Raw genomic sequence first — 14,205 nt, forward strand, 5'->3', positions numbered from 1 at the left:
AGATTGCATTGTAGATTCTGCTCATCTGGAGCAGCAGATAGCCCAATGCAGGGAGTGTGCCCATAGTCAGGGAATCTGCTGCTTTTTTGGTGGTGAATCACTCAACAGCAGTAATATCTTTCCTTCTTAGTCATCACTGGAGTCCTGGTCAGCAATATTCATCGCATGACACACGGTATGAGATTTTATTGTGATGCTGAAGGGTTGATTGAGTCTCCAACTTTAACTTGTAATCTCTTAACTATCTGCTGGAAGAAATGTTCATCACTGGACCTGAGAACAAGGAGTTAATTGAGCTACTGAACATCCCATCCAAACTCTATCTGCAGAGTCTCCGTAGATCTAAATCTTGTGTATTCTAATTATTGACTGTACCTTCTCATTCAAAAACACATCAACTCATAAAAACCAATGCTGGCCAGAATACTGGGCCACTTTTGACTCAGAAAGTCTGTGTCATTTGTTACACTTACCACAGTTGTCTGTGATTTGTCTCTCTGGGTGTTGTTCTAAAAATTCTGCAGAGAGTTTGTGGTTGGGCTGTGCCTCACTCCACACCCACTCAGGGACCAGTGGTTACCAAAATGCTGAACTTAGCTTGACCATTCAGTTGAGAAAGCACCGTGTTATATACGTCAACACTTAAAAGTCCTGCCTCCTGACTAGAGAAGGAATCCCTTCTGTTGTGGTTCTTTTTTAAACATTGGGCCTATGAACTGAAAACAAATAGCACTTCCCCCTGGGGGTCTCTGGATTCTTATATGTATACTCATGATAATGCTAATTCTTTTGTTTACTTGGTAAAGTGGAGGGCTTTTGCCAAGGATAATTCAGTGATATAATGATCATTATGAGGCATATTTGATTTTGTAAGATTTTATATCCATGAGGAGCACTGGAAATAAGACAGGACGAGATGCCAAGTATACAACAGCCATTTTTTAAATGGTATTCAAACATTTATAAATGCTGAAATGATCCAAATTGGACTTTTTGAAAGGTCCTTTAGCAGGAGTAAGGAGAAAGTTGATCAGGAATTTCTCTGATCCCTCACATACTCCAGCAGCTCCCCAAAGTCATGGAGTCTCTGTTATCCTGCTTCTCCATTATTTCTCCCCACTTCACTTCTCTTCCTCCTACTCCCCTGACACCTCTTGTGAGGAAGATAGCTTATGCCACACCAAATCCCTTGTTCTGTGGGTGGGTGGAGGGGACCTCCCCAATCTGACTCAAACTCTGAGATATCTTATCGTCCTATCCTGGCAACCATACTTGCAGGGCACATGATGCCATGACTCAGTTTCCCTTCAAGTCTTTATTGCACCTGTCTAACAGTGTTTATGCAGTAGTATTTAAACCTTGGGCCAGAGTATAGTTTAGAGCTATAATAAATGAATTCCCAAATCCCACTGTGGGAAAAAAGTTACTGAATAATTTAGATGTTTATTAGATACCTACACTCTAGGCCTTAACTTCAGCTGATTAGGCTAATTATCATTACTTTGGAAGGAAAATCACAGTTAGATAAGGCAAGATGTAATCCTAAGGACTCTCCAAAGGTTATAATGCCTTTGGTATTTAGAAAGCCTAAAGTGTGCTAAAGAAATTGATAGGAAACTGCTCCGGGATTTACATGAAGTTATCTTGGTTAAAATAGATTGGATCCAAATTTCAATCCATTCAGAAAATATTGGAGATGTAACGGGGCACCTGGGTGGCTCAGTCGTTAAGCGTCTGCCTTTGGCTCAGGTCATGATCCCAGTGTCCTGGGATTGAGCCCCGCATCGGGCTCCCTGCTCAGCAGGAAGCCTGCTTCTCCCTCTCCCACTCCCCCTGCTTGTGTTCCCTCTCTTGCTGTGTCTCTCTCTGTCAAATAAATAAATAAAATCTTTAAAAAAAAAAAAAAGAAAATATTGGAGATGTAAGATATAGGTTAACTTTTCAGTTATTTATGCAAGAGTTGTGTATAACACTTAACATGGTTAAAAAGATAAATGTTATGTATACTTTATTACCATAAAAAATAAATAAAATTTAGGCTGCATAAACTTAAAAAACAGTCAGGCATATACTTATAAGGTGCAACTATATCAGTGCTTAGAGGAAAATTTAAAGTTGTAAACACCTATGTTAGAAAAGAAAAAAATCTCAAATCAATAACCCTAAACTTCCACTTGAAGACAGTGGAAGAGAAGAGCAAAATAACCCAAAACAAGCAGAAGGAAGGGAAGAATAAGAATTGGAGAGGAATTTGATGAAATAGAGAACAGAAAAACTATAGAGGAAATCAATACAACCAAAAGTGAGTTCTTTCACAAGATCAACAAAATTGACCAACCTTTAGCTAGATTGTCCCAGAATAAAAGAGAATAGAATTACTAAATTCAGAAATGAAATCTTTACTACCCTTGTACAGAAATAAAAAAAAAATCATGAGGCCATACTATTAAAAACTTGTGTGCCAACAACTTAGATAACTTAGATGAAATGGAAAAATTCCTAGAAAGACCCAGACTATCAAAACTGACTCAAGGAAAAAAAAAAAAATATATATATATATATATATATATATAAAATCTAAAAATACATATATAAAAAAAGAGATTGAATTAATAACTGAGAAAAACAAATACTTCCCACAGAGAAAAGCCCAGGACCAGATGGCTTCACTAGTGAATTCTACCATTTAATGAGGTCTGATCTTTCATACCTCTTCCAAAAAATAGAAGAGGAGGATAAGCTTCCCAACTCATTCTATGAGGTCAGTATTAGCCAAAGCTATCACAAGAAAAGAAAACTACAGACCAATATCTTTTATTAATACACATGCAAAAATCCTCAGCAAATTACTAGTAAATGGAATCAAGCAATGTATAGAAAGGATTACACGTCATTACCAAGCAGGATTTATCCCCAAAATGTGATGTTGATTTAATATCCAATGATTAATCATTGTGATATAACACATCAGTAGAATAAATGATAAAACATATGATAACGGTAATAAATGTAGAAAAAGCATTCAGCAGGATTCAACACCCTTTCATGATTTAAAAGAAGATAATGCTCTAAGAACTAGGAATGGAAGGGAACTTCCTAAACCTCATAAAGGGCATCTATGAAAATCTTTCAAACTAATATCATACTAAGTGGGAAGAGACTGAATGCTTTCTCCCTAAGATCAGGAATAAGATACAATGTCTGTTCTTGTCACTTCTATTCAACCTTGTACTGCAGTTCTAGCCAAGGCAATTAGGCAAGAAAATGAAATAAAAGGCATCAAAATTAAAAAGAAGAAATGAAACTATTTATAGATGATATGATCTTGTATACAGAAAGTACTAAGGAGTTCATGAAAAAATTAATATTAATATTAGAACTAATAATAAATGATTTCAGCAAAGTTTCAAGACACAAGATCAATATGCAAAAATCAATTGTCTTTCTATTCATCAATGAGCAATCCAAAAATGAAATTAGGAAAACAATTCCATCTATAAGAGCATCAAAAGTTATAAAAAATAGTTAGGAATACATTTAGCTAAAAAATGCATAACTTGTAATCTGGAAAAGTATAAAACATTGTTGAAAGAAATCAAAGACTACCTAGAAAAATGGAAAGACTTCCCATGTTCATGGATTGAAAGACTTAATTTTTTTTTTTAAGATTTTATTTATTTATTTGAGAGAGAGAGAATGAGAGACAGAGAGCATGAGAAGGAGGAAGGTCAGAGGGAGAAGCAGACTCCCTGACGAGCAGGGAGCCCAATGCGGGACTCGATCCCGGGACTCCAGGATCATGACCTGAGCTGAAGGCAGTCGCTTAACCAACTGAGCCACCCAGGTGCCCCAAGACTTAATATTGTTAACATGGCAATCCCCAGATTGATCTGTAGAATCAATGCAATCCCTAGCAAAAGCTCAGCTGACTTATTTTCAGAAATTACAAACTGATTCTAAAATTCTTAAGGAAATTCAAGAGACCGAAAATAATCAAAACATTCTTGAAAAAGATCAGAATTGGAAGATTCACAACTGTCAGTTTCATTACTTAACACACTACTGGTAAGAATGTAAACTAGTGCAGCCACTTTGGAGAACAGTCTGGCAGTTCCCTAGATAGCTGCTGTACCCTAGAGAAATAGAAACATATGTCTACACAAATACTTGTTCACTCATATTCATAGCAGCATTATTCAGAATAGCCAAAAAGTGGAAACAACTTAAATGTCTGCCAGTTGTTGAATGGACAAATGAAATGTGGTAAATTTGTACAATGGAATATTTTTTGGCAAGAAGAATGAATGAAGCACTGATACCTACTACAACATGGATGAGCCTGGACAACATTATGCCAAGTAAAAGAAGTCAGTCACAAAGGACCACATGTTGTATGATTTTATTTATATGAAATGTCCAGAATAGGCAAATCTTTATAGATAGAAAGTAGGTTAGTGGTTGCTGAGGCCTGCAGGAGGGATAATGCCTAAGGGGTGCAGTTTCTTTTTGAGACAATGAAAACGTTCTAAAATGGATTGTGGTGATAAATGCACAATTCCGTGAATATACTAACACACCTTTAATAATGCACTTTAAATGGATAGATTGTCTCTTATATGAATTATTTCAGTAAAGCTACTTACAAAGAGTTGGATATAGACAGGGAAGCAAACCACCAAAGGGCTCTATCTGAACAAGTCATGATAGCATTGAGTCCCTAAGTTGCTGAATCGGTAAGAAGAAATTGGGCGCGAGGGGCGCCTGGGTGGCTCAGTCATTAAGCGTCTGCCTTCGGCTCAGGTCATGATCCCAGGGTCCTGGGATCGAGCCCCGCATCGGGCTCCCTGCTCCGCGGGAAGCCTGCTTCTCCCTCTCCCACTCCCCCTGCTTGTGTTCCTGCTCTCGCTATCTCTCTCTCTGTCAAATAAATAAATAAAATCTTTAAAAAAAAAAAAAAAGAAGAAATTGGGCGCACTGCAATCTTAGAGGACCTGCAAAATAGAGCAGGTTGTTATCAGAGAACACTTAGAGATGAAGAATATGGAAAAGGAAAGAAATCCAGGGCCCTCCAATTTAGGGAGTTCATACCAAACCTGAACCCCAGGGATGATAAAACATGCAAGAATTCTGGTTCTCAGTTAACCCAGAATAAAGTCTAAAATGGTGAGAAAAAAAAAAAAATAGAAATACTGCCGACGGCAGGGACTTTGAAAAAAAATAATGTATCCAGCATCAAAGGAAGACTCAAAGGCAAAAGTATCCGGGAAAGAGAAGGCCAAGTGTATGGGCCAAGAGCAAGGGGTCAGATTTTAGAAGCATTTACTCGTTTAATATAAAGCACAAGTGTTTAAAAGAATGACAACAAGAACCACACGCATGCACGCACACACACACACATACAACTCTTGCAATATTGCCAAGGTTGCCACATATACTATAGTCTGTTTCTAGTGAGAAATCAGTAATTTGCTCACATGTTTCTCACTGATTGTCATATTCATAAACACCCCAATAGTTTTTTGGGAAATGCTTGATATTTTATTTATTTGGGGGGACTAGAATAAGATGTGGAGACCCTGCTTTTTTTTGGTTTATCTCAGCATGAATTATGTGGGGTTCTTCTTGACTGTGACTTGTCATAGTGGAGGTGGGACAAAATATCAGGTTTATGCTTCCACACCAGTCTCATCTTGAAAGCAAAAGTGCTAATTGTAGCCAAAAGAGCTTCAGGGACTTAATTCCAAAGCCATAAAAGTGCAGAGCTATGCTCCCTGTTTCCTCTTTCAGAAAAAAGAGAAATTATTTTATTAATTTCCTTTTGATGCCTAAAAATTTAGCAGCTTAAAACAACACCCATTTATTATTCCACAGTTCTGTAGGTCAGAAGGCAGTTGGCTCAGCTGGGCTCTCGTCTCAGGATCTCACAAGGCTGAAACCAAGATGAAGGCCAGGCTGGGTTTTTAGCTGAAGGCTCAGGGGAAAAATCCACTTTGGGAGCTTATTCAGGAAGCTGACAGAATTCAGTTCTATGCAGTCGTGGGAAACTGAGGTCCTGGTTTCCTGTCTGATTGTCAGCCAGGCGCCAGGGACCAGGGACCAGGGGCTGTCACATTCCTTCACATGTGGCCTCTCCTTCCCACCCACAATGGCACCTGGACTCCTTCTCATTCTTGGAATTTCTCTGACTTCCCTTTTTACCTTCCTCTTCTACCTTCCTCCTCTCTCATCAGCCAGAAAAAGTCCTCTGCTTTTAGGACTCATGATTAGATTAGGTGCACAGAGAGAATCTCTGAATCCTAATGTCACCTGACTTGGAACTTTCATTACAACCACAAAATCCCAGGCAGCACCTAGATTCATGTTTGGCTGAATAACCACTGACAGGACTCCTGGGGCATGAGGGCATTATTAGGACCCTGCCTACCACATCTGTAAACATAAAAGAGACAAAAAGGCCAATTCCTAGTTGACACAAGGGTTACCCTTTCTATCCTGAGCCCCACTGTAATAAAACAACCAGTCACTCGGAGAAATTGATGTGTTACAGTAGGTATTCCAACCCACTTCCTTTTCTACACATACTGAGCCTTTGACTACCACATTAGGACCAACAGAAGAACACCACTGATTACTCCTTTGTGCTTCCATGCCTGTCAACTACCTGGCAGAAGCCTTTTATATAAATGTGGCTGTCAGATTAAGTGCTCACCGGAAAGATTATTCTTAGAAAATAAAAAACAACTAGAAACACCATTTCACAGCATATTATTTCTGCACTTGACTTTCTTAAACTGGCCTAGACAATGACTCTTGGAACTTTAGATCCCTTACTCCAACTGGCACATGATAATTTATGAACAAAAGCTCTACTGATGGAAGGAATATGATGGGGACAGGTAGATTCTTCTCGGTCACTGTCTATGCCATTTTAATATCCTCTGAAATCAGAAGTTATTCAAGGAATAAACCGTCATAGATCCTCAGAACAGCCACAACAAATTCCTCGTACAAGTCTAAGCACAGCCTCCTTACAGACCTAGTGGAAAGGGATATCAGTTTGTGCAAGACTTCAGAGCCATTCATGGAGTTATTCCCAGGTTTCCAGAAGTGCGTAATGTTCTTCTCTTACCACTTCCACTTACAAGAAAATAGTTCACAGTACTGGCCTCGCTCACCGTCATTAACATTTCTGTAAATAGAGACAGCCGATAGGTTTTCCTTTATTTGGAATGACTGACGATATTTTTGGTCAGTAATGCCTCGGGGATTTACACAGGCCCCTTTATATTCCTTCCAGCCTTTAAGTAATAATTTAAAAAAGGTAACACTCCTAAAAGGTTAAGATTTCATTCAGTATAGAAGACCTTACCTCATATTTACCTTTCCTGGAAAACAAGGATTCCATTTACCTCTTGGAAGAGCAAGTAGCTGAATATGGTAAAGCCTGAAGGAAAAGTTACAATTTTGCCAAGAGGTGGTATATTAGTTAGGAGGTGACCTCTCCACCAAAGAGAATACTCTACCCCCAAATTGGATTACATGGATCCAGCAATATCTAAACCCAACAACTAGATGGGAATTGATAGGATTTGCAGAACTTAAGAGGTATTATAGGCAATGGGTTCCCAACTTTTCCAGACTAACTCAACTCCTTCAAGAACTTACCAAAAACAGGTAACCAGAATTTACTTGAGAAGCTGCAACTGGCTTTGTCACTTCGAAATCTAAATTACAGGTGACCTCAGGGTGCCTGGGTGGCTCAATCATTAAGCGTCTGCCTTCGGCTCAGGTCATGATCCTGGGGTCCTGGGATCGAGGCCCACATCGGGCTCCCTGCTGGGGGGGGGGGCCTGCTCCTCCCTCTCCTTCTGTCTGCCGCTCCCCCTGCTTGTACTCTCTCTCTCTCACTAATAAAAAATAAAAAATCTTTAAAAAAAAATAAATACATTATAGGTGACCTCAATCCCAGGTCTACCAGGAAAAAAAAAAAATGAATAATCATAACCTTATGTCCTTTCAGTACATTTCCTTGTGCTGAAGCAAAAAAAAAGGGTGTCAGGAGGGTACCAATGATAGAGGCTTTGGCTCAACAACATGGGAAACACCACCTCCTAATTAGGTATTTCTCTAGATTCAGTGGCTAGTGTCTTCCTCCCCATTATGTGCCATGACTGTGGTTGCAAAACTGGTAGATGCTCCCATGGATGTCACCCTTGCCACACCACTAATTCTACAGCATGTGGATGCTGTTCAGTCCTGACTACTAGCTAGCAACACCCAGCATTGCTCAGTAGGCAGATTAACCATGACGGCTATTGCTGGTCTCTTGTATGACCATTTGTCACTGATACAATCTCAAAGCTGCAGTGCTCCTTCCACCACTTGATGAAGGAGAGCCTCATGCTTCTATAACAGCAACTGTAAAACTGAGTGTCCAAGAGGAAGGTCAAGTTGATGTTTCCCTAGGGAATGTGGAACAAATGTTCCTTCTAAAAGATCAACATCGATACCATGGAGGGTAGGCAGAGACTATGTAAAACTGGGTAAGAGGATAATCTTCCACCCAGAGCTGGGTCAGCCCAAGTTTTGGAACTAATAGTCTTGACCAGAGCAGGTGTCCAAAGAGTTAAGGCATGTAGTGAGAGCAGTGGTAAAGAAGGTGAAGGGAGGGGCGCCTGGGTGGCTCAGTTGGTTGAGCGACTGCCTTCGGCTCAGGTCATGATCCTGGAGTCCCGGGATCAAGTCCCACATCGGGCTCCCTGCTCGGCGGGGAGCCTGCTTCTCCCTCTAACCCTACCCCCTCTTGTGCTCTCTCTCTCACTCTCTCTCTCTAATAAATAAATTAAAAAAAAAAAAAGAAGGTGAAGGGAGTGCACCAGTAGATCATTAAACAAAATAAGTGGCACTATTGTCCTTGCTGATAGGACTTATTTCTGATGAGACAAATATAAGAAAATGAATATATTTATACATAAAATCTGTTTCAGATGTAGGATATTCAGCCTCAGGTTCCGAAAAAAAAAAAAAGAAACATTTGCTAAAATCAAGTTGTTCTGTCAATTTCAATGGGTCCTAAGGCAGCTAAGATGGCCCTTTGGTTGCACCCCAAAAATGAGGTAAAATTGGACCAAAATGTAATAACACTGCTTTCACTATGAATAAGCATTTATGGGGGAAATTTCTCCTTGGTCGCTAGAAATGTGGAGGGCTTATGCCAAATCTGTACCTTCACACCCCAGAAAAAAAATACCCCGCAACTGTGAAGGTGGGATACATATGGGTCTGAGCCACGTCCCAGAGGAGTTTCAAACACGTAAAGATGGGCTTCATCCAATTACCCAAGGCACAAGTTTACGAATACGTGCTCGGGATCACTTGAAAATTCTCTGGATGGTGAAGACTTCTCAAGCAGAAAAGCCACTGCAAGGACTGCCATATCTACACATGTTGTTAGACAATGTTTTTTCCCATCTGGGGGGTACTGGGACAGTCATGAAGGAACTTGGTAAGGTGTTCTCGTTCAATCAAAATCTTATTGCCCCTACTCACCACAGTTTCCAGGAAAAGTAGAGGTACCAATGAACTCTCAAAAACTTTAAGGTGGGGCTGCAGGAGCAGGAAGGGTACCGTGGTACATCTTTGTGGCAGTCTGGCTTTTTTTTCATTTCAGCTGGGGCGGTTTAAAAGCTGAGGGGATATGGAAAAGAACTGCCACTTCTAGCCCTCTTTCTCCTGAGTTTGTGACTCTGAGGTCCAAGATGGGCAGTCTGCTCTGTTTTGGGGAGGCTCCCAGGGCATTGGCAGGGCAGTGCCCAATGAATGGCCCAGAGAGGCTACTGATTGGCCATCATCCCCAGAAGTCTGGAAGTGGCCAAAGCCACTGGCGCTGGTAACCTTGGTGGAGATCATTTGGCATTTAGCTATGATGATGCCAAAGAACATAAGGCTCAAAATATATTTGAAGACATGGAGAAAAATTTAGGTGGAGTTTATCTCTTGGTAAATGCAGCTGGAATTAACAGGGATAGCCTTTTAGTAAGAACAAAAGCTGAAGGTATGATATCTCAGCACATTCTAATCTCTTGGGTTCCGTGCTGACTTGGAAAGCTGCCAGGAAGACTATGATTCAACATCAAAAAGGGTCTATTATTACTGTAGGCAATTCTGGCCAGTCTGTGTACAGCTCCAGTAAAGGAAGATCTTTAGTAAGTAAAGGAGTATGTACGCAGACAGCTCCAGTCTGCATACATACTCCTGCTAAAGGAGTAACAAGAAAGAAAATTACAGTGAATGTAGTTGCACCAGGATTTGTTCACACAGATAGGATGAAAGACTTGAACATTTGAAGAATAACACCTCTCTTGGTAAGTTTGGAGTACCTATTAATGTGCACAGGACATTAATAGGTTTTAGAATCACCATATATGACACTTGGGTTGTGCACCATATATGGTCATGCCTGGTTGATTTCAGGGTCATGAGTTAGAATCACCGTATGTTACAGGGCATGTTCTGGTAGTGGAAGGGGGATTACAACTCATGATATAATTTATACAGTATTAAGTTATAATAAAGATTAGAATCAAGGGCACACTTTTGTTTGACTCTTGATTTGACAGTCATACCTACATGGGTGACATTTGCTACAAATGTTCATTTCCATTTTTATATGAATATGTGTGAATATGAAAAGAAATATTCATGAAATATTTCATGAATATGAAAAGAACAACGTGTGACCAATTGTGTTTTCTAAAAGGTATGTACCAATTGAACATAATAAAAAATAAAATAAATAAAAGTATGTACCTTATAGCCTGTAGCAATTTTAATAAACAGACATTTTACAAATGATATAAACAGGTATTATCTTAATTTATGTATTTTCTCTCAAAATTATATAGTCTGCTTGTTTTGAGTTTTTTCATTGTATCAGACTAAATTCTCTAGAAGTTAGCCCTATGGGCCATTGCCAAAATATAAGTATTTACAAGGCACTGGTTGGTTATCAATACTTTAGCAATCCTGCTAAAGTTAAGTATTGTATTCCTTTTCCATATACCTTGGAAGATCAATTGTTACGCAGGTTAAAAAAAAGTATCAGTAGCAGTTAGGTACAGACGTGAATTTAGAGTCTGGTTTCTTTGAGTGGCATTACTTCTGACTGAGCAGCTGGGCAAAACAATCTACAAATATAAGTGTGGTACAATTGACCCCTATAAAAAATTCTCAAAGATAATGAGGATTAACCTTTGAGGTTTTACTATCTGGTACAATAATAAGCTACGTAGATCTCATCAACTTAGGAAATAGAAGTTGTTTTTTTTTTTTTAAACCACTAAACACTCAGTAGGGCAAACTACTTAAAAACAGTCTAAGAAGAATGCCTGGGTGGAACAGTCAGTTGAGCATCCAACTGTTGGTTTTGGCTTGGGTGGTGATCTCGGGGTTGTGGAATTGAGTCCCTCATGAGTCCCACACCCAGTGGCGTGTCTGCTTCTCCTCTCCCTCTCCCTCTGCCCCCTCTCCACTCACACACTCTCGAATAAATACATAAATCTTTAAAAAAACTCATTATAAGAAATAATGACATTTTTAAAATTAAGAGTATTTTGCATTAAAAAATATAATAATGATTCCTAACCTAAAATTTCAGAAGGATAATAGCTAATTACTTACGATCAATCATAAATGATAATGTAAATAAATATGCAATAACAATAATTAAATGTCTTTACAAGGAACAGGTAAAACATTGGTCTTAAAAGAAAATATTTCCCGAGAATAAAAGATAAAGACAAACTGAATATAAAATATCAGCAACATCTATTTTGCATTGAACTCTTTGATGGTGAATAGTGTGATATTTAAACGTCATTGGATTCATGTTGATTTTTATTATTTATCATTTTTAAAATGCTTTTTCAAAATTTTATTTAAATTCTAGTTAACATATAGTATAATATTGGTTTCAGGAGTAGAATTCAGTGATTCATCACTTACATACAATACTCAGTGCTCATCACAAGTGCCCTCCTTAATACCCATCGCCCGTCAAGCCTATCCCCTGCTCACCTCCCCCCATCAATCCTCAGTTTGTTCTCTATTAAGAGTTTCTTATGGTTTGCTTCTGTCTCTCTTTCTCTCTCTCTCTCTTTTTTTTTTTGCTATTCCCTATGTTCATCTGTTTTGTTTCTTAAATTCTACATATGAATGAAATCATATGGTATTTGTCTTTCTCTGACTTAATTTGCTTAGCATAATACATTCCAGCTCCATCCACATCATGGCAAAATTTCATTCTTTTTGATGGCTGAGTAATATTCCTCTGTGTGTGTGTGTATGTGTGTGTGTACCACATCTTATTTATCCATTCATCAGTGGATAGCCATTTGGGCTCTTTACATAATTTGGCTACTGTTGATAATGCTGCTATAAACATCAGAGTGCATGTGCCCCTTCAAATCAGTATTTTTGAATCCTTTGGGTAAATGCCCAGTAGTGCACTTGCTGGGTCATAGGGTAGCTCTATTTTTAACTTTTTGAGGAACCTCCATACTGTTTTCCAGAGTGGCTGCACCAGCTTGCATTCCCACCAACAGTGTAAGAGGGTTCCCCATTCTCCACATCCTCGCCAACATCTGATGTTTCCTGTGTTGATAGTCTTAGCCATTCTGATCAGTGTGAGGTGGTATCTCATCATGGTTTTGATTTGTATATCCCTGATAATGAGTGATGTTGAGCATTTTTTCATGTGTCTGTTGGCCATCTGGATGTCTTCTGTGGAAAAAAAGTCTATTCATGTCTTCTGCCCATTTCTTAACTGGATTATTTGTTTTTTGGGTGTTGAGTTTGGTAAGTTCTTTATAGATTTGGTATGAGCCCTTTATCAGATATGTCATTTGCAAATATCTTCTCCCATTCTGTCAGTTGTTTTTTGGTTTCATTGACTGTATCCTTCACTGTGCAGAAGCTTTTTATCCTGATGAAATCTCAGTAGTTCATTTTTGCTTTTGTTTCCCTAGCCTCCAAAGGCTTGTCTAGTAAGAAGTTGCTACGGCCAAGGTCAAAGAGGTTGTACCTGTCTTCTCCTCTAGGAATCTGATGGTTTATTTAAGTATTTACTGCATTTTTATATATTTATTGGAGCTGAACATATTTTAAAATATTTTATTTATTTATTTGACAGAGAGAGACACAGTGAGAAAGGGAACACAAGCAGGGGGAGTGGGAGAGGGAGAAGCAGGCTTCCCGCCAAGCAGGGACCCCAATGCGGGGCTCGATCCCAGGACCCTGGGATCATGACCTGAGCCAAAGGCAGACGCTTAATGACTGAGCCACCCAGGCGCCCCTGAACATTATTTTATATAAACATTTAATTTTATAATGCAAGTCAATGTAAAAGTATGAATAGGATATACTAAATCAATACAATATAAGTAATAAAAATTAAAAATAATAAGTCAAGTCTAAGCTCTAAATTAAGAAAAAAAAAACTTAAGTTGGTCATGTTCTCTGAAACTCTTGGACATCCCTGGCTAAGAATTTTACTCCTAATGGCCATCAGGTCAGTCCATTCTGGAACTCATAGACTATAAACTTATGAGAATAACTAGAAGACCATGCACCTGCAAGTCTTAGCACCCATCACTGATTTGACTTTGCATCATACAGAACTAGCTAAGTGTTGTCAAAAGGAAATTCAATATTACTCTTATCTTCCAGGGGTGCAAGCTGGATTTTAAAAACTTTCACCCCTTTAGAACCTCTTCTCTCCTTCAACCTAGATACTAAGTATTCTGGAAATGACACCAATTGGAAATCTTCTGTGGTGTAATGCTGGAAATGATCCTATGAAGGCATTTTAACAGATATTGTCATGAAACTACAAAGAGTTTATTCTTGGATCCATGTATCTATCTCCTACACAAAAGAAGGCCATAGAAATTGATTTGATAGTAGAAGACAACTGGGAATATATATAATTAGGTATCTCAAAATGAGCCTTATAAATACATCCAGATGAAGTAAACTACCTGATGACTGACAGCTGCTACCCAAGTAATTTGAACCAAGCTGATGAATACTTGAAGTAGAAAGCTTCTACCCAAGATTACCATAACAAGGCCCATTGCCTAATTTTCTTTATTCCCTTCCTTCTTTCTTTTTAAATTCTTTTTCTTTCTGCCTTCTACTTCTGTCTCT

The 14,205-nt window shown here is 38.8% G+C and overlaps 1 pseudogene; it reads left to right on the forward strand.

The window, feature by feature from the left end:
* Window positions 1–8,511: 8,511 nt before the first annotated feature.
* Window positions 8,512–10,486, forward strand: LOC118023154 (annotated as a pseudogene).
* Window positions 10,487–14,205: the final 3,719 nt, after the last annotated feature.

The sequence above is a fragment of the Mirounga leonina genome, unplaced genomic scaffold (assembly GCF_011800145.1).
Source record: "Mirounga leonina isolate KUSES-001 unplaced genomic scaffold, KU_Mleo_1.0 Mir_178, whole genome shotgun sequence".
NCBI classification, from domain to species: Eukaryota; Metazoa; Chordata; class Mammalia; order Carnivora; family Phocidae; genus Mirounga; species Mirounga leonina.